Below are 21784 nucleotides of genomic sequence, written 5' to 3' on the forward strand. Positions count from 1 at the left end.
GCCTTTAGCAGTATATTTTAGCATGTACTTACTAACTATTCATGTGATATAGCATTGAAATGAAATTTGGAGTTTTGCTGAACATGGACATAAGTTTGGTAATTTTCTTATTTTAGGTATTACAGCTTTTTGGGCTGTTTTGAAGTAGGTGTTGTACACAAAATTATGGTGTTCTGTATAATCTATTTCTGCAGAAAAAGGAACATATTTTCCTGCCTATTATAGAATGCTCTGATGCAGAGGCCAGTTTATTTCTAGCTCTGTTTTTTTTTTTCTAGCCCCTTTTTTCAGTCCTGTCAGTCTTGTCCTGTGTTATTAGGACAGTTTTCAACACCACCTACTCTTAGTTGTAAGGCAGAGAGATAACTTCATTTTTAATTTTGTGGGTATTTCATTTGCAGTTTTGAATTTTTTCTTGATACAAGACATAAAGAAAAATTAATAGATTTTGCTAATCAAATGATGCATTTTCTGCATTACACAGAATTGAAAGAATGTTTTCAAAAATAGAAAATTAATCATTCCATTGCAGAAAGGTTCAAATAGTGCATTTAAGTCTTATCAAAGCTTTCTCTTACCAACTTAACTACTGATTTTTTTCCCCAAAGCTGCCACATTTCACTTGCACCTGCCCAGCATTTTTCAGGAATTTACAAGTGTAGTTGGGTGTCATACAAGGTTTCCTTGCAAATAAGCAAACTTTTAGGACTTTATAGACAACAAAATGCAACTTCTGTCTTCATCAGTCATTTTCATGTTGATATGAGTGTTTTAGCTGGTCTACCTGTGTCCAAAATAGGTTCTTTTTTTGTGTCCTGGAGAAGGTGCTCTCTTCCCATCCTTCTTTCCATGGGCCTCATGTGGAATCTTGCTCACGCTGGTGTTGTGTGAGATGTGTAAAACACATCTGCCTTTCAACAAGCAATTATGTTTATGGAAATAATGTTTTCTGGAACTGGAAATTTAGGTTAACAGATCCAGGAGCCCTTGTTACCTAGTGTGACAGAGCAGGGCTCTTGAAAGCAGAACACCCAAAGAGATGCAACTTTGAAAGGAGTAATTTGGAGCATCCTCTCAAAGTCTGGATAATGTAACTACTGATTCCCATAAGGTATAACATGGTATTTCTTCTATGCTCTGACCTAATCTTCACTGGTGCTACATAAATTCTGTACTTATATGTGTGCACATCTTATAAGAGTAGAAGCACAGAAATCATCTGACTAAAGAAATGCATTTAAAACCAGTCACTACTGAGAATGCCCATAATGGCAGTTTTATTTTTTACTTATGCCTTTTCTTCAGGTTCTTCTATCTTTTCCAGCCTTTGCACTCTGAAGTCAGAGAGGACTTGGCATCATCAGTGTCTCCATGTACTGTGAGGATGCTCCTGTAAAAGTGGAGATCTAAGTCTTCTAGGGTTGGCTGGTTTTGACTGTGCCTTTCTCTAAGACCCCAATAAAATGCTCTCCCTACAGAGCAACCCAAAAATTGTATCACAGATGCAAATTCAACATTTCAGCTTTATGAAATATGTCATACAACCAAGAAAGGGTTTCAGGGTCCATATGGGAGACACAATGTTCCCAAATCCTCTTGAGAGAACCACTTGGATAGGGAAAAACAATCTCTCCAGTTTTGTAACCTTAACAGAGATTGCAATATTCCTTCAGAGCAAAACATGCATGACATCTGGAAACAATTATTCCTTTAAAAATCACTTATCACTGAAAATGAAAATTAATAAACACTGAAGTTTCCAGTTATGCCACAGTCTGGGTGATCCACACTGGAACAAAGTGATTTCTAGAAAGCCTGAGCAGGGTGGACACAAAGCTGGTCTTGGATCCTGTAGCTGATCAATCTGTTCTGAGACCAGGGAAAAACAGTTATAGGAAATGATGTGGAAAGGGAGGTTTCCTTCTCATTATGGAAAGAGAGGGGAATACAAGGAACTGTGTCACACCAGCAGATCTCATCTATCCAGAAACTGAGCACAGAATTTATAGACTTAGAGCCAAATCATACTTTTTGGTGACAGGAATCATCTGGCCCTTTTAAAACAGTCTAATGTAGAACTGTCAAAGGATTGGAAAGGCTTACAGTGTAATACTACCGTGACTGGGGTTTGCTTGGTTAGTAAGGGAGCACAAATGCTTTGCTGGTCTTTGCTGGCAGAGTGGGTGTCAAGATGTTTTAGAAGGGACTGATGCTAAAGCAGATCCTGATTGATTTAGATCTCGCTAAATGTTGTCTTTAACCTTTCCACAGTAATGTGGAAGGTGACTGGGAGCTGGTTTCTCCTCCCTCAGCAACATTAAGGTGTGCTCTAACGCAGCAGTTCCCAGATTAATTATTTTGCTCAAAAGACATGGAAGACTATGGGTCTGTTCTTAGCCTGGTTTCCCAGGGAAACACATCTGCCTTCTGACCACTCTCAAAATAAAAATACTAAATTCCTTTGACTCAAAGTTTTAAAGGAACCAAAGAATTAAGACTTTAGCTAGGAGGATAGAAGCAATATGTAATAAGAGTATAGTAAGAAGAGTAGAAGCAATGTAGAAGGGTTAATTATTAGCAGATGGAGCTAGTTAGAGATAAGACAATGTATCATTTGCTTGACTTTGTTGTATTTGTAGAAGCAGAATGGGGAGGATAGGGTATTGTAAAGATGAAGAAACCATAACTACACCTGGGCCCCAAAACCAGCCAGAACCAGGTTGGGGAGTTTGGTCTATGGCCAAGGGACCAGAGAGTCTGCCAAGAAGACAAAGGTGAAAAATTTAATGTGAGGAAGACGCCCCTGCCTTCATCTTAGAAGACCACTGGCCCATTTCAAAACCCACTGACCCATTTTGAAGAAAGGACTGAGTAAGCATGAAAGGACTTTGAACTCGTTTTAAGATGAAGTGGGAGTAGGCAGGGTTAGATAATGCATATGTATAGACATATTGGGTAATTATATGAATATGTAAGGTTTTTGTGGATAAAAAGAAAGCAGAAGCTCTGTGAATTTTGCACGTCTTTGGGAGGTTACTCCCCATGTGCCTGGCATCGTAATTAATAAACATACATTTTCTAACTTTAATTAGTTGGAGAGTCTCTGTCCATGCTTCACCTTGAGTTTTGTGAAAACAGGTGGCCTGTTTAGATGGCAGAGACCTGGGAGCAGTGGAAGCTCAGCAGTGTTCATAGGCAGCAGAGGACTTGCCCCAGAAAGGGGCTATAGGGATATCCAGATAGTGCAAGGGAGACCAGGTGGCACAGACAGAGCTGCAGGACATGTGGAGCCAAAATGTCCTGGTGGCACTGCTTTATTTTTAACCCAGCCTTGCCCTCTGCACACCTGTCAGAGGTGGGTCTCCCTTCTCTTCCTCCTGTCTGTAGAAGAGCAGTTTCAGCAGTTTTCATGCCATGTCCTTGCAAAACCTCCCTGTCTTGGGGCCTGTCTGACCCCTCTGATTGCCTCTAGCCATTTTGCACCTGCACAGTGCTCACTTGCAAAGGCTTGGCATTGCCTTTGCTCTGGAAAAGTCCCTTTTGCAGTGCAACTTGGCTGCTGCAGTGTGTAGAGCTTGCTTAGGCAGAGGAGGGATGTCAGAGATGGGACTTACTTTCAAATGATGCCCAGTAGCTCTGTGGTGATTTAGCTGAGCATTCTTCTACCAGTGCCAGGGGCTTGATGGACTCACAAAGTGTTGCACTGTCTGGATGAAATATCAGTTAAAGTCCAAGGCTTCAAGTGCCTCACTTGCCCCAATGCATTCTGAGATGGAAAAAAATCTCAGATTTGCTCTTCTGACAGACAGTATGATAGATAGTTAAATGCACTCTCCTGTTTTACAGAAGACAGTAATAAATTTATTATCAGGGGTGCAGGAAACCCAACTGCTTAATGGTCACAAAGATCCATGAGTACCTACTGTTCTCCAGAAGGACTAGGTGGTAGTGCTGATGAACATATTTGTGCTGATAAACATTATGCACAATTTGCATGCCAGCTGGATCAGCTACTTACTTACTATTCTTTTTGAAACCATAATTTTTATCATAAATATTTTCCAGACGTACATCAGTAGCTCATATTGCTTGGCTGGCAAGTCTAAGACAAGACTGTCTTAGTGAGCCAGACAGTTTGTACAAAACAAGCTGACTCTGTACCCCAGAAAGTGGTCATTTCCTGATTCTTTTGAGTCTCTGAGCTCTTTCTCAATACCTATGGTACATCTGCAGGCAGATTATGGCAAGAACGTTATAACTCCACAGGCATTAATGAGGAAATGGTATTTTGCTAGCTTGCATCATACCTCTTGCCAGTGAAATATTATTTTTAAAACAACTTAAGCTTGGGTGGGTTTTAGAGGAAGTGGTTAGGACCAAAGCTCTTGATCTTGAGACTGCAGTTTTCAGCTGCAGTAAAATATGTCACTGAAATATAGATGACACTTTGTGTTGCATTTCCATAAAGAAGGTGAAGGATGACTCCCATGACTATGTAGCTGTGATCTGTCTAGGTAAAGAGGGTGAATTGCAAGATGGGAAGGAGATAAAGGAAGACTGAGCTGGAAAGTGAGAAATGCATGGGAGGAATGGAGCTGATGTGCAGGAAAAGGAGAGGGAGCAGAGGAGTGAAATATTAAATCAGCAGCAGACGTGCAGGTTTGCATTGCAGCCCTCCAAGAGGCCAATGCCAGGGCCCTGCTGAATAGCCCCAAGGCAGTCCAGGGCTGAAGCTTGTTCTACATCAGGTGAGGCAAGGGGCAATACTGCTCTCCCCTCCAGGGCAAGCCTGGGGATGAGACTGCATGGGGAAGTCAAGGGAGGTCTTTTGACAGCCTGTTAGATTGTCATTCTCCCAGTGACATTGATAGTTGGATCAGGGTGGAATTTACTCCTCACCTCAGGGTAGCAGGTGGGTTTTTTGTTATCCTCAGCACCCTAGAGAAACACAAGCTTCTGAGGATCATAAAGGCATTTTCCTCTGGGATTTGTTAAGCATCTGTGGCTTATGATGAGGGCAGGAGGTGTAAGGTTTTTTCTGGGGGGGTTGTTTGTTTTAATGCTCCTGCATTTTTTGACAGGTGGTTACCTGCAGTGGTCTCTCTGCAATTCTCTCTGTACAGCACTTAGAGAGGGGTACCCTGAAGAGTTGTGATCGGTGGGTCTGGAGCAGTCCGTGGGTGGTTGTGTGGTGAATGACCAGGTCATTTAATTTCAGCCTTACTAGGCAGTTTGTCCTCTGGCATATCCCAGACAATAACTCCTAACTTAGCTTTTTTTTTTCTTCTTCCCTTAAAGCATAAAAAAGTAGAAGAGCAGAGAAGTAGGAAATACATGGAAGTCCTTGTAGACTCCTGTTTGGTGGTGATTGGTTCAGACTGCATTGTGCTTCAGTATTTTATTACTACTCTAATGCTTATCAAAGCATTCTGAGAAGTCGTTCAAAGGACAGACAGTCTGCATGAGTGCAGAGGGTGATGCTTCCTCTCATTGCCTATTAATAGGAATCAAGTACAAATGGCTCTTAGGCTCTAGAGTTTTGGTTATGAGAGGTCCCAAATCCAAGCTCTTCAGCTCTTAGTGAGAATGGGGACAGTAATACAGTGCCAAGTGTCTGTGTTTTGCCTTGACATTAAAGGCAGCTCTGTACCCAAGCTGCAGCAAACAAGCTGTAGTCCCTGCACAGTGCACAGGCTGTAAAGACCTTTGCTGTTCATAGCACAAGCATCTCCTCTTCCAGCTATAGCCCACAGCTCCAGCTGGTGAGACAAGGCATATGGCAGGCTGGGTGAGACTGATGGGTAAGGTTTCTGGTATCTTACAACATACTGGACAGTAATGCTTTCATTTTTAATACTTTTATTATCCAAATGGCTGATTAAAAAAATAAAATTGCTTGCAATGAAATGCTGCAGCAGCCGTTTTTTCTGGTGGCTAAATCCACACTGGATTCTAGCCAAGAAGTGCAGCATGGAATGACTACTTATTGCCCTAAATGGACAATCCCCAGTCATTTCTGCAGATGCTGCAGACTCTTTATCCTGCCAGCACTCACTAAGGATCCTGTTTTCACATCTACTCCATTCCTATTTTATCAACTCACCAAAAAGCCTGGATTTTAAGCAAAGGCTTAAAATCCACCTAGCTTTTATCACCTTTGTGCTGTGGTAAGGACAGCTAGTTTGGAGGCAAGGTCATTCTAAAATCCTTCTGCTTTTTTTGATGCTCAAAGGCTATGCACTTCTGAAAAGGCTGACAGCCAGCTGCAGTACTGCCTGGTGGCATGGCTGGGAAGGGGTACCTTAAAGAAGCTCCTCCTTCTTTCTGGTTCAGGAGAGCTTTCCTGCTCTGTTTGCTGTCAGTTGCTCAGAGGTCATCACTTACGTCACATTCACATATGCTTTACTCTGGGAGGGTAAGCAGTGACAAAAGAGCTTGTCTTATTTTGTTGCCTTGATCTGAGTGATTCACTCAAATCTGATGGTGCCTAGAAGGTATGATTAAATAGCCATGCTTGATTGAACAGCAGTGATGTTCTGTTTGTGTTGTTCTGTGATGTAGAGCTCCAGTTCTATATGTCATAGACATTTATTTACTGTTTTTAAATCCTGGCCCTGTTGATAATTGGTGTATTATCTAAACTCTTTCACAAGGGTTTGCCAAAGTGCGTAAGACTCCATCAGAGAATTGCTGTGCTTGGACAATTTTTTATATCAGAGGTGCAGTGAAGAAATAGCTTGTCCAGTTCTAAATATACTGTCCTTGACAGATGTGAAATAAGCCCACAGATTAAAATAGCTGCCTAGTTCCTAGTTCAAGATTTTACTGTATAACATCAGTGTTTGGCTGCCCTTCTGATAAACTTGGAGAAGGATTGATTTCTGTTGCAGTCAGCAACCTCAGGATCTCATCCAGGGAAGCAGCAGGATTCTGGGGACCAGCATCAAACACCAACGAGACGGGCTCCCGTTCATGAAACCATTTATTCAGCATGGGAACAAAGTCAGGTTCAGAACAGAGAGCCCTGAACAGAGGCACAGCAGGGGTTTTTGAGGGACAGAACTCTCAAGGGTCCCCACCTTTGAGGGTGGAGTTCAGGGTCAGGGACCAGTAGAAGCACACCAAGGGAGAAACCCCCAGGGACTCAAACCCAATCAGAGCACCTGGGCCACCCTTCACAAGGGGTTTGGGGTGGGACAATGTAACTCTTTGTCTCCCCTGAGGCCGCTGCCACAGATTTCCATTTTTTTTCCTTTCAAAAGGGAAGAAGTTGAAGGACTGTCATGCATCAGGAATGCACCGATTCTAAGAATTTCTAGAGAAGACCCACTGCATTGTGAATGCAGGAGCCAGGATTTATAGGGAGATTACTTAGTTAAATGTAGCCTGAAGGAATGAAAAATGAGCAGCCCAAAAAAGAAATTTGTTGAATATTTTGGCAGTGAAACAGAGTGGCTTAATTTATGAGCAATACCAAGCTATCATTTTGCAAACAGATTTCTGAGAGTGATTTTTTTTCTCAAATTGTGCCCTTTGTAGGTGCAGCTCTTGGTGAGATGTACGATTATACTGACTGTTCATGAAACGTGATGATACAATCTCTTTTTTCTATATGGCCCAATTGAATGCTTGGTGGACCATCAGCTGCCATATCAAGCATGGAGGTGCTTTCTTGCCTTTGGCTCTTCTTTAACTGATGGCCAGAGAGGGTGGGAAGGAGGGCTGGCTGCAGGCATGTTGAGCCCTGCGGGTCCCTGCTGCAGAGGGGTATAACGAACCATGGTTGAACAGGGATGCCACAGGTCCCTGATGAAGCTGAGGAGGTGTATTACAGGTTCAAGACCAGACTACAGAGACTGAAAGGCATTTTGGTCCCTGTGCTGTGTCATGCAGTGCCAGAGATACAGTCCACTTTCCCTTTTTGGTGCCACCCCAAGTCACCCACTCATACAGCTGGCGTAGCCTGGGACAGATGACTATGAGGCTTCAGGGGTTAGAGGTGATGAGTCCCAGCCAGTGTGTGTAAAAGTTGTGGATGAAACAATGGCTTCATTTGAATCCCTAAAATTTCAGCTATTGCCTGAAGTGCCTAATTTTCCTATGATAATTTTTGTGTGTGTGTGTGTATGCACTGCCATGCATGTATATGTAATCCCAGATCCTCACAAAACTGCTTTCCATTGGCAAAGCATCCCATAGGTGCCAGTTCCTCTGAAATTTTCCATTCAGCTTTCTGCACAAATTTAACACTGCATGTCTCCAGGAGCTTTGTTTCTGCCCATGTGAAGCTAACTGTCTGTAATGAAGTCATGAGTTATTTGCCTAAAATAAAAATCCAGACTTCAAAATAAGAAATCCAAAACCAAACCCACAGCTATTTTTTTCAAGTTCTAAAAAAGAACTATATTTCCTTTTTAAATGAATCTCTCACCACTTAGTATGAACTTGAAATTCTGTAAGACACAGGGAGCTTTTTTAAGCATATGCTAAACCTGAAGTCAGTGGAACATCTAAGCAAGTGCTTAAAGGTGAGCATGTGCTCAGGCACTTGATCATCTGGAGCAGAGCATTCCATGTTTTCCTGAGTTGTATCTTATGTTTCAAAGCAAAAACCTTTGTTTTGCTGAAGGTTCATTTTTACTTTGCTGTGTGCTGAGAGCTCGGGATAATCCCATTTGGAAAGAAGCAGAGAGGAGGGAAGGTTACACTTGGAAAAAGCTATTTTCAGTACCTCTGTTTACTCTAACCCCATTTTCCTAATTATGATCCGCTAATGCTGACGGACTGGTTCACAGAAATTAAATCCCTTTATACAGTACAAACAAGTCAGTGAGGCCTGGAGTTGGACTCTACTTGAACATAAGTAAAATAAAGATCCCCTGTGGCTTTTAATTGCTTTTTATTTAGTTGCTTAATTGAACCTGTACTGTTCTTCTGTAATTGATTACCACACAGAAAAGGTAATGAAACGGAAAACTTTATTTTCTTTTCATTGATCTTTATGGTTATCATGGAAATGTTTTTACTGCTTCCTTTCGGGGCATAAAAATTCTCAATATAAGCAAAGGGAAATCAATGTTAGTTAATTGAAGGCATTTACATGACTGGAAGATTAAAAGTTGGAGGGATGTTACTTTGGTTTTTTGGTCTGGCTTTTTTTTGCCCTCCTTCCCCTCCCCCCCCCCCCTTCCCCACCTCTTCAGCAGATCAGCTCAGATTTTTCAGAATGAGAATTAATCTAGCATTTTATTGTCCCCTTCTTTTTATTTCAAAAATCACAGAGTTTGGGGACCTGATACAAAACCCATTGAATCTAAATGGGAATGGTTCCATCTAATTCAGTGGCTGTGGATCATACTGTAAAAGCATGTATTCAAGATACATTTATATATGTATGCACACACACAGGTGCCTATCTGCTCTGCATCCCATTTGTCGGAACTGGGATTAATTTCTAAGCAAGAGGAAGGAAAGTTTGGGGCTTTTCCTGGATTTAAAGATAAGATGATGATAATTCTCAATTCAATAATGTCCTTTAAATCTCATTCTTCTTTTACTCCTCTCTGCTGCTTTAATTTGGGAAGATTGGTTTTCTTCATTTTGTACATGTTACCCCTTCTGTTTTTCCTTTTTATTTGTGTGTCTCCACTGCTTTTGGCAGGACAAGAGTCTCATGGACACAGTTCACTCAGTACCCTGCACCCAGCTTCCCTTCCACTTCACCCTTAATGAAGCTGTGGGGATTTCTCAATGAAACACAGGGTTGGCTCAGAGTTAAAAGGACTCAAGCCTGAATATCCAACGCAGTTGCGAACTTTCCTCACCTCTTACCTTTGTGCATACAGTTTTTTTTGTCTTGGAGCAATTTTAATAAAGACTATGTAACAACATGGTGTTGGCATTACATGAGCAACATCATTCCATCTGTTTCTACTGAAAATGTAAAAACGTGTTAGTATAACATTAAGATTCCAATTTTCAACCATTAAAAATCAGGCAATTCTTAAGTTACAGACTGCTTTTACTAGCCAATTTCTTAAGTTACAGACTGCTTTTACTAGCCAATTAGTGATTTTCCTTGCCTTTGTTTTTTTGGAATTCCAGTTTAGATGCCTTTAAAACTGTCTTGTGTTCAAAGAGTTTTAAACACCTATCCTTGGAAACAAAGGCTCTCTTAGGTATTTCAGTTTGGGCAGCCAAAATTATTGCTTTCTGTTGACAGTGCTGCAGAGGTGATATTTTAAAGAGTGTTTAGAATCTCACTGTAGAGAAGAAGGAGGATGGTAAAGCATTAATTTTAACTTCTATGAGAGTTAACCTTACATTAGACAGAGGGCTTGAGCATGCTAACTTTTGCCAAACATGCATGCTAATGCATGCTAATATTTTGCCAAACTCATGTTGGTATAAAAAAGAGCTCAAAGGGAATATACAGTGTTTTTATGAATTGGTGCCTTAACACTTCTAGCTGATTTTTTTTTGTGTGTGAATAATTATAAAGATACATCCAGCACAGTTTTCACTAAACATCACATTTTAAACACTGATGATAGAATATCCTGTCAGTGTGATTATCGTTATTTGTGCCAAACGTCTGATTTTTAAGAGTTATGCTGCTACAGTAAGGAAACAAAGTGGGGCAGCATGTGGCTTCCTGGCACTGGTGCCTACTGAGAACAGCTTTCACTGTCAATGCTGCAAACTTCAAACAATGTTCACAGGGAGATTTCCATCGACGCAGAACAGTATTGAGCAAAGATATGATGCTGTACAAACAAGTGATCAAAAAGTGAAAAGGTTCTTTGCTGGACCTGATTCTATGAACAAGGAAGAGCTGGCTGGTGACACGAGGGCCAGAGGCAGCCATGGCTGCAGTGACCATGGGGCTGTGGAGTTGAAGAAGCTAAGAGAAGGGAGCAGCCAAAAAGCAGGATCACAGCCCTGGATTTCAGGAGAGCAAAATACACCTCTTCCCCCCCATTTTTCACACCACAGTGTGATCAAAGTAATGCTCATTAGGTCTCGACCTTGACAAAGAGCACCTGGGGTCAGGTCCTCTTGAGCTTATCAGAAACACTTTCTGCTTCCAGAACTTGTGCTCTCTAACCAGCCCCTGCTTTTTTGTTTTATGAGCGGCCTTGGAAATTTGTTTGTTTGTTTGTTTGTTTTTTGCCTGAATGGCATAACATTCTTGTTCTCACACTTTCAAAGAAAATTTCTGAGCTGAAGTGCAGCCAGGATGAAGCATGGTTATGACTAAAGCCCACTCTCTTGTGGTCTTATTAACTGCAGTCCAAAAGGAGACCCTTTGAGCTCTCCTGGACAGCAAAGGGCTGTGACCAGCAACCTCCCTCTGAGTGGGGCCTCTCAGGTTTGCTGCACTCAGAGGATTGCCAAACAAGGACAGATCCTTGAGCCCTGACTCTTAGCTGAAAAAAGTCAAAAAGATGCAAAGGTTTCCAAAGTATTTCACTACCTTTGAGGAATATTTTTTAGAGGTACCCTGTACAGGCTCCTTACGTCTGTGTGCATGCAACTGATGTGCGTATGCTACATCAAATATGGGACAAATGTTGCTCTCTTAGATCCTTAAGTATTTCAGATATGTAAGTAAGTTAGGCCTGTAACTAAGTTGCTGTTGTGATACAGTACATCCTATATTATTCCATTGCTGAGGTGTTAAGTTTAAGTTAAGGTAAATGTTAAGTTTAAGTGCTGCTAAATTTAAATGCTGTTAAGTGATACCGGGACTTTCTGACCATATTCCTTTTTATCCTTACCCTTTCTATCCCTTTTTCACAAACACACACACACACACACACACACACACTCTTACACACTTGCACACAGTTTTTGGTTTATTTTGGTTTGGATTGATTGACTAGCGATTTTAGTTAGTTGCTTTTCCTCAGTGTACCTTAGCCATTTAGTAAGTGGCAGAGTGAATCTTGCCAACAAAATTTGTTGTGCTGTTGCTTATACCTTTGCCAATGATTCTTTAAGTGATCTCATAACATTCATTCATAAAAATCCTTTCAATGATTTGCTTAGAAGAATCCTATGGAATATGGCTGCAGAGAGAAAAGAAGTCCAGGAGTGATGAGTGCTCAGGAAAGGACCATCTGAAAGCACAGGAAATCAAGCAAAAGTGGCAGGAAACCTGTATGCATGAGCAAGGAGTGCCAAACTGAATTCAGACATACAAAGGAAATGTACGACATTGTAGAAGGCTACTAGGTTGATTAAACAAGATTATTCCTTTGTAAATCCATGCCAACTGTTGCCAATCACTTTCTTACCCTCCATGTGTTTGGAAATGCTTTTCAGGACAGTTGCCTCCATCAGCTTCCTAGAGACTAAGGTGAAGTTGACCAGTCTGTAGTTCCTCATATTTTCCTTATTGACATTCTTGAAGTTGGAGGAATATTATTTCTGCTGCAGTCATCACAGAAATTGTTTGAATTCAAGTGGCTGATTTGTATAAAAGTAATTTAAATTTTCTATAACATTAAATAGCTCAAGGCCTCTTTCACATATATCATTGGAGTATTACTATATTAGGTTCCTCCTAAAAAGAAATTCCATCTTTTTAGTAAATATTACAGGTAGGTACACTCAACATAGAGCAACTGCAAGAGAACATTATCACATCAATTAATGTGTGTAGTACCTGCAAAATAGCTTGTATGTAGCTTATCCAAAACCTTTAAGGTAGTATGATGGTTCTGAAATTATTTTAGTCGTGGTGGAAACAGGGGGAGTTGCTTTTTGCCCTTTTTACTTTCTTCTGGATGTTTTATTTTTTCTGTGTATGAGGCACTGGGCAATGAAGATTTGGGCAATGCCTTCATTTGGGCAATGAAGCTGGTGAAGGGTTAGGCATTGGAAAAAGCTGCCCAGGGAAGTGGTTGAGTCACCATCCCTGGAGGTATTTAAAAGAAGTGTAGATTGGTGCTTAGGGACATGCTTTAGACATGGACTTGACAGTGCTGGCTTAATGGTTGTACTTTATCTTAGATGTCTTTTCTACCTTAAATGATTCTATGAGTCTATAATTTACTGTGGGTGCTAGTAAACCATAATAAGAGAAAAGCCTAATTTTATGATGGCTGCTGTGCTGTCTGATGCAGCTGCTTGCAAAAATCCAAGTGTTTGCTGAGAAGCTGCCTCTGTTCCTCCTCAACATTTCTGTGAACATGGCTCCACTTGTGCTCCCTGGCACTGAGTGAGCATGTATTGGCAGCATCCCCAACAGTGCTGTGCTGGCCTTCTGAGACCAGGGTGGACCTGTTCCCAAGCCTTTGACAGTGCTCCTCCCTGAGACAGGAGTCTGGGGACCATTCATATCTCCTTGACTGCTGGAACTGGCTGCTCTCAAATCTGCCTTTTTTTTTTTCATGAGGTGTGACTCATCAGAGTCATCAAGCAGCAACCTCGTAAAAATGGCTTTTCTAGAGCCATGGAAACCACAAGATCCCATTACAAGCCGTTTCATTTTCAGTGACTAATGGAAGGTCAGCAGTAATGAGACAAGGAAATTCTTAACTCTTTCTCAGGTTCTCTTTTTCCTCCTTAGTAAAAACAAAGTTTACTAGTAAATGAAATTCAGCTCAGATGGGTATTCCTTGTACATGCTTCGCCAGTGCCTGGCTAGTTGACAGAAGACTGCCAAATGTCTGTTCGGGTTTCTAGGTTTTTCTGCATAAAGCATTTGCTCCTTGTAAGATACATTTCAGATACTTCAAAGGTCTCAAAACAGCTGCTTTTTAATTTTTTTTCTTTTTCATTTACATTTGTGATTTTATAGATCATATAAGTGAAAGTGGTAAGGAACAAACTACCAGGGTTTCAGATTGGATTCATGAGCAGATTAGCAGACCTTTATGACCAGGCAATAGAGCAAGCTGGTGAAGTCAGTGTAGTGAAGTCCTGCAGTTAAAATTGCAGAGCTGGGAATATGGAAGTCTCACTCATTCATTTAATTGCAGCATATTAAGAAATGAAGAGGGTAAGAGGGCAAACAGACACAGAATCACATGTCTGAGCTTAAAAAAAAATTGAGCTGCATGTGCTGTTGGCCTATTAATGTGATTCAACATAGGCCAGCTTTCAGACCTATACAGAGATCTTGTAAAATTAATGTGAGCAGTATGCTGAAAAATAGAGATATGGGACTCATAAGCAAGAGCTGGGAACTAAGCTTATGGCTGGCAGAATGGGCAGTGTAGGACTGTGAAGCGGAGGAATGTGGAGCATCATTTGCACTTTAATTATCAAGTGCTTTTTAATGTCTGTTGGGGGCCTATTCAACTTAGAACCATTATACACATATGAAAGAACCTGTGGTGTAATGGGCTCAGCATTGTGCCTCATACTGAAGGAGAGCTATTGCTGGGGTCAGAAACCTATCAGCCAAGGCTTCATTAAGTGACCCTGAAGTCAGCACAAGCATGTGTGATATAATGCAAACGATTGTGTGTTATATTTTTCTTCCTCATTCCCTATCTTGCATTCCTCTGTTTTCAGCTCAGTACAGGCCTCAGGAATAATGGCAGGTGGGTCCTGGACTGGACAACAGTGACAACTTTTACTCCATGCCTGTTGGCTACTGACTGAAATCAATTGCTCTACCTCAATTTATAGCAACAAAGTATTTGGTCTTGCTTGAATCTACTTGAGAAATGGCACTTCTTCTCCATTTTCCCACCTTATCAAATCTCCAAAGGCATCCCAAACTCACCCATGGCTTACCTCCATGGTAAGGGGCGAACAGACTTATGGAAGGCTTAAACGGCACAGTTAAGTGGGATGATAATTATTTTTTTTTTTGAGTTCTTCATTTGCCTTTGTATAGGAAGTTTCTAAAAATAGCTTCTAATTGCAGGTGAGGAGCTAAGTCTTAGGGACAAATAAGCAACTGTGCAGTTCTTCCCAACCACAGTCTGCAGGAATTTAGGGAGCTGTGTAACCACAGCAATAATGCTTTTTCTCTACCTCAAGTGGCTGGTATCATTATAGGATTTTTTTTTTTTAAACTTTGCCAAAAACTCTTCTGAAAGCTTTCTTTATGGAAAGTATGAAGACTATCAAGGATTTTAAATCCAACTCCTGAACCTTACATGTTCTGATGTGGGAGAGCCCCATAATTCAGAATGAGACTCCCCATTAGCCACCTGGTATTGTACCTGACCTCTGGGCCATTTGGAGAAGTCCTAGCCAGAGAGTATTGTCCCAGGTCCAAAAACCCCCTTTCCAAACCAAGTGCTGTGCCCATTTGAGGTCACCAAACTGTGAAGTGTTTTGGAGGCTGTGGAAAAGCTATGAGTCACAAATATAATTTCCTGCAGCATTACTATATGTGGGTTCTTGCTTAGGGCTATATAGAAGCAAAGGCTGTGACACCTCCAAGAACACACATGGTGAAATCAAAGGCTTATTCTCAGGTGGCTGCATCTTCAAAGAAGATGACTCAATTAAAAAAACACTGTCAGAATGTCTGAGTCCTCTGGAGATCCAGCTCAGTCATGCTGTTTAGTATCTATGTACCTGTCACTTTGCTTTAGTTTCAAGTAAGGAAAGGAGATGAAAAGCAAGAAATAAGCTCAAGTGACCCCATGTGGGATAAATGGAACACACTGACAGACTAGAGACAAGGGCAAACTTCCCTGACTACAGTAATATACAGCTGATGGCTGTGATGAAACACACAAATGCTTCTGTCCTATGGTTTTCTCATGAATGAAAGGTGATGAGAAGAGAACTACTTCAGGCTTCTGTTTATAAAGTCTTTCATAATGCAGATGGCTTCTGCATGGTCTTCAGTACTAGCAAAATAGGTGTTTCTTAGAAGCATTAGAGAAAAGTATAAGAATATTTCAACATCAAAGTGATGACTAACACCATTCTCTTCCCTATATTCTGTCATTGATCCTTTCAATGGCCTTCATTTATTAACTTCCTTTTTGCTGTACCAGGAGATCATTGACTCATGTTATGAGTCTAGAGGTTATTTGGCTAAAGGTAAATGTAGTTATACTTTCATTGGCTTGTTTCTGTTGTTTTACGTCTTACTGACTGGGAATTTCCTACAAGAAGATCATCAAAGAAAATAATTCTATCCCACACTGTGATGGCAAGTCCTGAAGAGAGAAGTAGGCTGCCTCATTTTAGTACAGAACTGAAAGACTTGATCTGGGGATGCCCAAAGATGTGCCAAGCTGATCAGAAGTAGAAGTCATTCAAATGCAAGAATGAAAAGGGACATCAAGTTTCTATGAAATGGAGCTTAGATCAGTCAGCTCTCTGCTTGGCATCAGAAGTAACTGCTGACAGAATCAATGTGATGTGCTGTGCAGGGAACTGTATATCACAGTATCCATTCAAATGTACTCAAATGCAAATGCTGAGCATTTGAAGACTTAATGTTCTATGGCTTCTGTGAGGAGCAGAAATGGGGACATAGAGAATGTGAGCTGGATCTCTTCCTGGGACATTGATTTGGATTGGAACACCAATAAAAGAGAAATAGTCTCCCAGTGATGGAAGATTTTGATGGAAGTGTTGAAACAAAGTGCGTGCAAGTATGTACGTAACACATAGCAACTGATGGAAGATGATCAGATAAAAATGTTGATGTGAAGACCAGATAAAAATCTAGTTTTGGGCCTAGTCATCTTACAAAATGAAGCACAAAAACCCAGAGACTATTTTAAACAGTTATTTCATAAAATCTTACCTTGCCTTGATTTTTTCAAACTTGCCATTGATTTAAAAATGTAGAAAGTTAATTAATTAGGAGTCTCAATTCAAATTTCATCTTGGCAATTTCAGGTAAGTCATGCAGCATGACTCTAAGTACTACTCCAATATAATATAACACAAGTCTGGAGTTAATATGTAAATCTTTGTGATATAATATCCCACAATCTAATGTACATTGGCACTCATCAACTGCTACCTGAAGAGATGGTTTAATAGGCATTTGCTTAAGATCCTGAGGCTATCTTAGACATAAGAACCAGACACAAATGAACCAAAGCTGTCCCAAGATATTCAAAAAGCATACCCATTAAAGACTGCAGGTGTGCTCTGTCCATCTGTGCCTTGGCAGAATATAAAACTCAACATCATCTGAAGCTGACGTGGTGTAAGTGCTTATGGGAAGGGCTGACACATACGAAGTTATTTTGGCTTTCCCTGCAAACACCTGTCATACAACATGCACAATGAACTTGGAAAGAGTTTTTAAATCTTGTGTAGTGCCAGGTGGAGAACAAACATAGAGATGTGCATGAGAAAGGTATTTTTCACTCTAGATGAGACTGTTGAACAAGACAGAACTTTATCTTTTACTGAGAAGATGTTTGCTCTGAACTTGAGTGGATCCTGGAAATTAAAATCATACTCTCCACCCCTTTTTAAAAATAATAAAAGTACTTTAACTGAAGATATTTGAGTGCTGATTTGGTACTGGGTATTAGCAGTATACTTCTGCACTGAATCCTACTGCCTCTGTTGCATTGGAAAAACTGGGAATGTAGTTTCTCTTTTTTTACAGGACCATGGTTTTCTCTCCTGCTTTTGCTTGACTGGCCAACAGCTGAATTCAGAATGAACAAATCAGCTCAGACATAAGGACCCAAAAATATCAAAATAGAGGTAAGTATCAATGTTCACGAAAGTTTTTTTGTAAAAAGCAGCCTATTGTCCTGGGGTGACTTTATGATGCTTGTATCCTCAGTCACCTGGTTTATGTTACATATGAAGTTCTGCACCTTTAAGACTGGCTCTGAGAACAAAGCGGGGAAGAAGAAGCGCATAGTTTGTGTTGAGGAAAAACACTCACTGCCCCGCTTCCTGCTCCTGGACTGTGGTGTCTGCAGCATGGACAGACAGCGGGACAGAGCTCTCCTTTGCTTTTAGTTAGGTTTTAGCTAGCTGAGGCAGAGAAGCTCCCTGGACTGTTTTTTTTTTCCCTTTTTCTTGGATCTGTTCAAACCTGCTCTGAACTGAAAAAAACCCAGCCAATCCCCAGGAGCTCACGCCTGTGGCCCACCAGGGCCTTGGCCTTGGCACTTTCCAGCCCTGAAGGGACTGATAAGAACCTGAGCAGGCTGAGCCACACCACATGAAAAAGACTTTTTCCTGGATTTGCCATCTCATCAAACAGCAAGAGGTTTTATTGTTTAGTATTACTCAATTTATGTTAAATAAACAGGATTTTTTCCCAAATCAGTTGGGGGAGGGGCTGCTTGAATTTGCTTTCTGGAGGGACCCTATTTGGGGGTCCCAAATTTGCCCTAAACCAGGACACCTATAAATATTCCCAGTGCTTCTGGTTACTGAAAGCCCTGTTTTGTGGGCTTCAGGCCATGACAATGCATTTGTTGCTTGTTTCCTTGTTATTTAGCAGATTTCTCAATATCCTTTTGTTATTTTTTGTCTCTTGTCTCCTTTTACCTGCCCAGGACCCCTGGGCAGAACCCTCCTGTTCCTACAGGTCTCCACCCTCAGTGTGGAGGGAAAGAGAGGGGCTGAGGGAAGTATCTGATGGAAATGAAATCTAAGCAATGACACACTGAGGAAGACACTGCATTGAATGGGAGGCCAACAGGGTACCTGGTGCCCTTTTAGCACCTACCTGCAGCACTCCACTCACTTCTCTGCTTTTCCTCATGAAGAATCTGCTGCACAATGACCAAGTTAAGAGGAGAAGAGCCAGCCCTTGGTCACATTGGAACAAAGGAAGATTAGCACTGGGCATTACTGAAAAGATGGAGAAAGCCAAAAGTACAGAGAAGGTAAAGACAGTAGAAGACATCCAGGTGCTGCCCCACAGAACAAGAGGCTCCTAAAGGTGCCAGTCCTACAATAAGGAAAGGCTCAGTACATGGACAAAGGCTTCTAAAAACCTACATGTCCAGATTGAAATGGCCCAACAGTGTGCCTCAAGTCTTCTTTGAAGTTAATGACAGTCAAGGGCAAGTGTTAGTCAGGACCAGGTCAGTGCTGTGTGCATCCTGGGTGAGAAGTACCATCTCCTTGGTACTGGGAAGGGAGTAATCTGCCTGGGAGTATGTGTGTGTTGTAAATACTGGTGATGGTAGTGGTGTCTGTACAGGGACACTGAACTTGCCAAGCCTCCAGGAATGTGCTCTCTTATAAGAAGAGAGAGCAAGAGCACACATTTGCCAAGCAGTCTCAGAGATGCTTTCAATTAGGATATCCTGGACCTTTCCTGATTTGTCTTCTGATATGATTTATGTCCCATGTGTGAATGGAAAAGTTGTTGCAGAGCTGAGCCTGGGCTCACAGCTCCTCTGCAGTCTTGCCCCACAGGCTCGATATAATGAGGAACACTAAAGCGAGGTTTTGTTACCAAAGCAAAAATGCCTCTTGGTGAATGTGTACAACCACAACTTTTCCTCTGTATTCTGTTGTGAGAGTGATGCTGTGACTTCAGCATCACTGATGTAGTGATGTAGTACCACTGGACTACTGTCTGTGTGCCAGTGTGAAGCTGTCACTCTGTTGCTGTGGTGTCGATTCATACGCTGTTATCAGGTTGGTCCTGTCTCACCACCATTCCTTTCCAAGAAAGCAAGAGTGTGCTTCAAGACATACATGGGTACAAAGAGGTGTGTGTATGGGTACAAAGAGGTGTGTGTGCATGCGTGCCATCCACTGCTAATGTGGTGCACAGCATCCTTTAAAAGGCAGGTCCCACTTCAGAATTAATATTGAAAATCTTTAGTAGTAAGAAGTGATTAGAAGCATTATTTTATATAAATGCAGCTTTATTCAGTAATTTACATTACTTAAAGTACTTACTTCCTTAAGACTCTACTTGAATTTTTGATTTTATAGTAGCAGGTAAAAAAGCAAACTGTCATTTTGTTGCATGGCCATTTCCAGTCCTCCAGTTTAATTTTTCTAGACCAGTTTGGTCAATTGTTTACAGTACAAGGCAAGTGAACACAAGTGGGGATGAGGAAATAGGGGTGGGGAAGAATGTGCAGGATATCAGCATTCTCTTGTCCCAGGCTCAGCCCTTGACAAGACTTGGAAGGGGCAAGTAAAACTCCGGGAAGAATGGGTCAATGTTAATGGCAGATGCTTTCATTTTCCAGCTCCAAACTGCATGCTGTGTTGTTATTTTTAAGACCTGGGAAGAGATGAATTGGGTCAAAATAATTCAAAACCACACAACAAGGGCTTTGTTGGAGCCCTTAGAAGTAGCCCATGTGCCACATAAGTTGAAACAAATTAATTTTAGAGCCAGTCTGTCTGCTTTGAGCTTCCTGACTTGAGAAGTGAAGGATTTTAAGATGTCTTTCATGTTGGAGTGGTCCGAGACCTCATTTAATAATGCTTTTAATAAGGTTTTGATATTCAAGTGAAAAGCTCAGTTGAAGGACAAGTGACTGCAAATTGTAAAGCACAATCATCTCTCATTTTAATATTCAGTTATTTTATATAAATGATCATAACAGCCACTTCATTCTGCCTTGTCTCTATGGGCATTTGGTTTCAGAGGAGGAGGCTGCAGCCTGACAAGCAATGTAGTGGCTGTTTACCATTTGGTTTCTTCACAGGGATTGGATGTGGCAGCATCTTGTCATGACTCTTTCTTGAGCCAGCTAGGAGGTTAAATATTTCATTATGATGGTTTTGATACTTGCATTGATCTCCTGTGGATTCATAATTAAAGACATGACAAAACAAAATAAACCTCCCCCAAACAATTGTGTATGTCTAAATCATTTACATATGTTTCTTGTTCCAAATGATGTATGGGTTTCTTTTTAATATAACTCTTGGCATGACAGAAATTACGCTGGTAACATTGTTGGAATAGTTAGCCTAGAATGTTTTCAATGACACCAAGTTTGTTGGGACAGACCGTGAATTACTTGCCAGTTCTTGAGAAGTCAAAGCTTAATGCTGATCAAATGTTTAAAATATGACTTGTATTAGCAATGGGTTTTGATATAAATTCTTTCTTGTCACCATTAGGCAAGAAGCCAAAGAACTGGCAGTGGTGCAGCTCTGCCCAGCAGCTGTAGTTTGGAAGTCAGCGCCAGGCTTCTATTTTGGACTGATATTCTCAAGTTTATAAGTTTTTTTTCTTCCATTTTGGTGGGAATAACTGAAAATAATTTTAGGCCAATCTTAAGTAGATTCTCTTCTCCCCCTTTCTATTTTTCCTGGCCAGTTATTGAGCCAACCAATCAGTAATTATGCAGTTTTCTCTATTATGTTCCTATAAATCCATAGTTCCTACCACACTGTTCTCCATCACTCTACCTTCTTTCAATAGTCATGGACAAATGGTCATTGAATCCAAATATTTTTTGCAGGTGTTTCTGCAAAAAAAGCAGACTTTTACCTGTGGAACTATAAAAGATGAGAAAGTAAAAATAGAATCTTTTACTGAGTTCAGCTCCAAACATATTTTATTTTTACAGATGAATCTTTCCTTCCTGTCTTTATAGAGATTATCTATAGCCCATCAATACTGTTCTTCTCTTCTACTGACTTGCACATGCCTCTCTTGACAATGTAGTGTGCAAATCCATTAACCACATGCCACTGAAGTATTGTTAATCCAATAGAAAGTTCACCATTGGGTCAGGGAAAGAGGAGGAGAAGAGCTTTACTGTGGGAGGAGAATCCAATAGAAAGTTCACCATTGGGTCAGGGAAAGAGGAGGAGAAGAGCTTTACTGTGGGAGGAGACACCAGAATTCTCCAGGAGCCCACTGGTGAGGTTTTTCACTCCATCT

At 41.0% G+C, this 21784-nt stretch overlaps 1 long non-coding RNA gene across 3 annotated transcripts in view; it reads left to right on the forward strand.

The window, feature by feature from the left end:
• Window positions 1-20675, forward strand: part of LOC148184613 (uncharacterized) — a 31703-nt gene extending 11028 nt beyond the window's left edge. For 2 of the 3 annotated variants that reach the window (XR_015772163.1, XR_015772162.1), the window contains exons 3-4: window positions 17558-17658; window positions 18468-20675. This is a non-coding gene — a long non-coding RNA (uncharacterized LOC148184613). Of the gene's footprint in view, window positions 1-17540; window positions 17659-18467 lie in introns of all 3 variants that reach the window. The other variant, XR_015772164.1, reaches the window with a different exon arrangement.
• The last annotated feature ends 1109 nt before the right edge of the window (window positions 20676-21784 follow it).

The sequence above is a fragment of the Pseudopodoces humilis genome, chromosome 3 (genome assembly GCF_049639895.1).
Source record: "Pseudopodoces humilis isolate 2021_Gansu_Grassland_sample_001 chromosome 3, ASM4963989v1, whole genome shotgun sequence".
In the NCBI taxonomy this organism is placed as follows: domain Eukaryota; kingdom Metazoa; phylum Chordata; class Aves; order Passeriformes; family Paridae; genus Pseudopodoces; species Pseudopodoces humilis.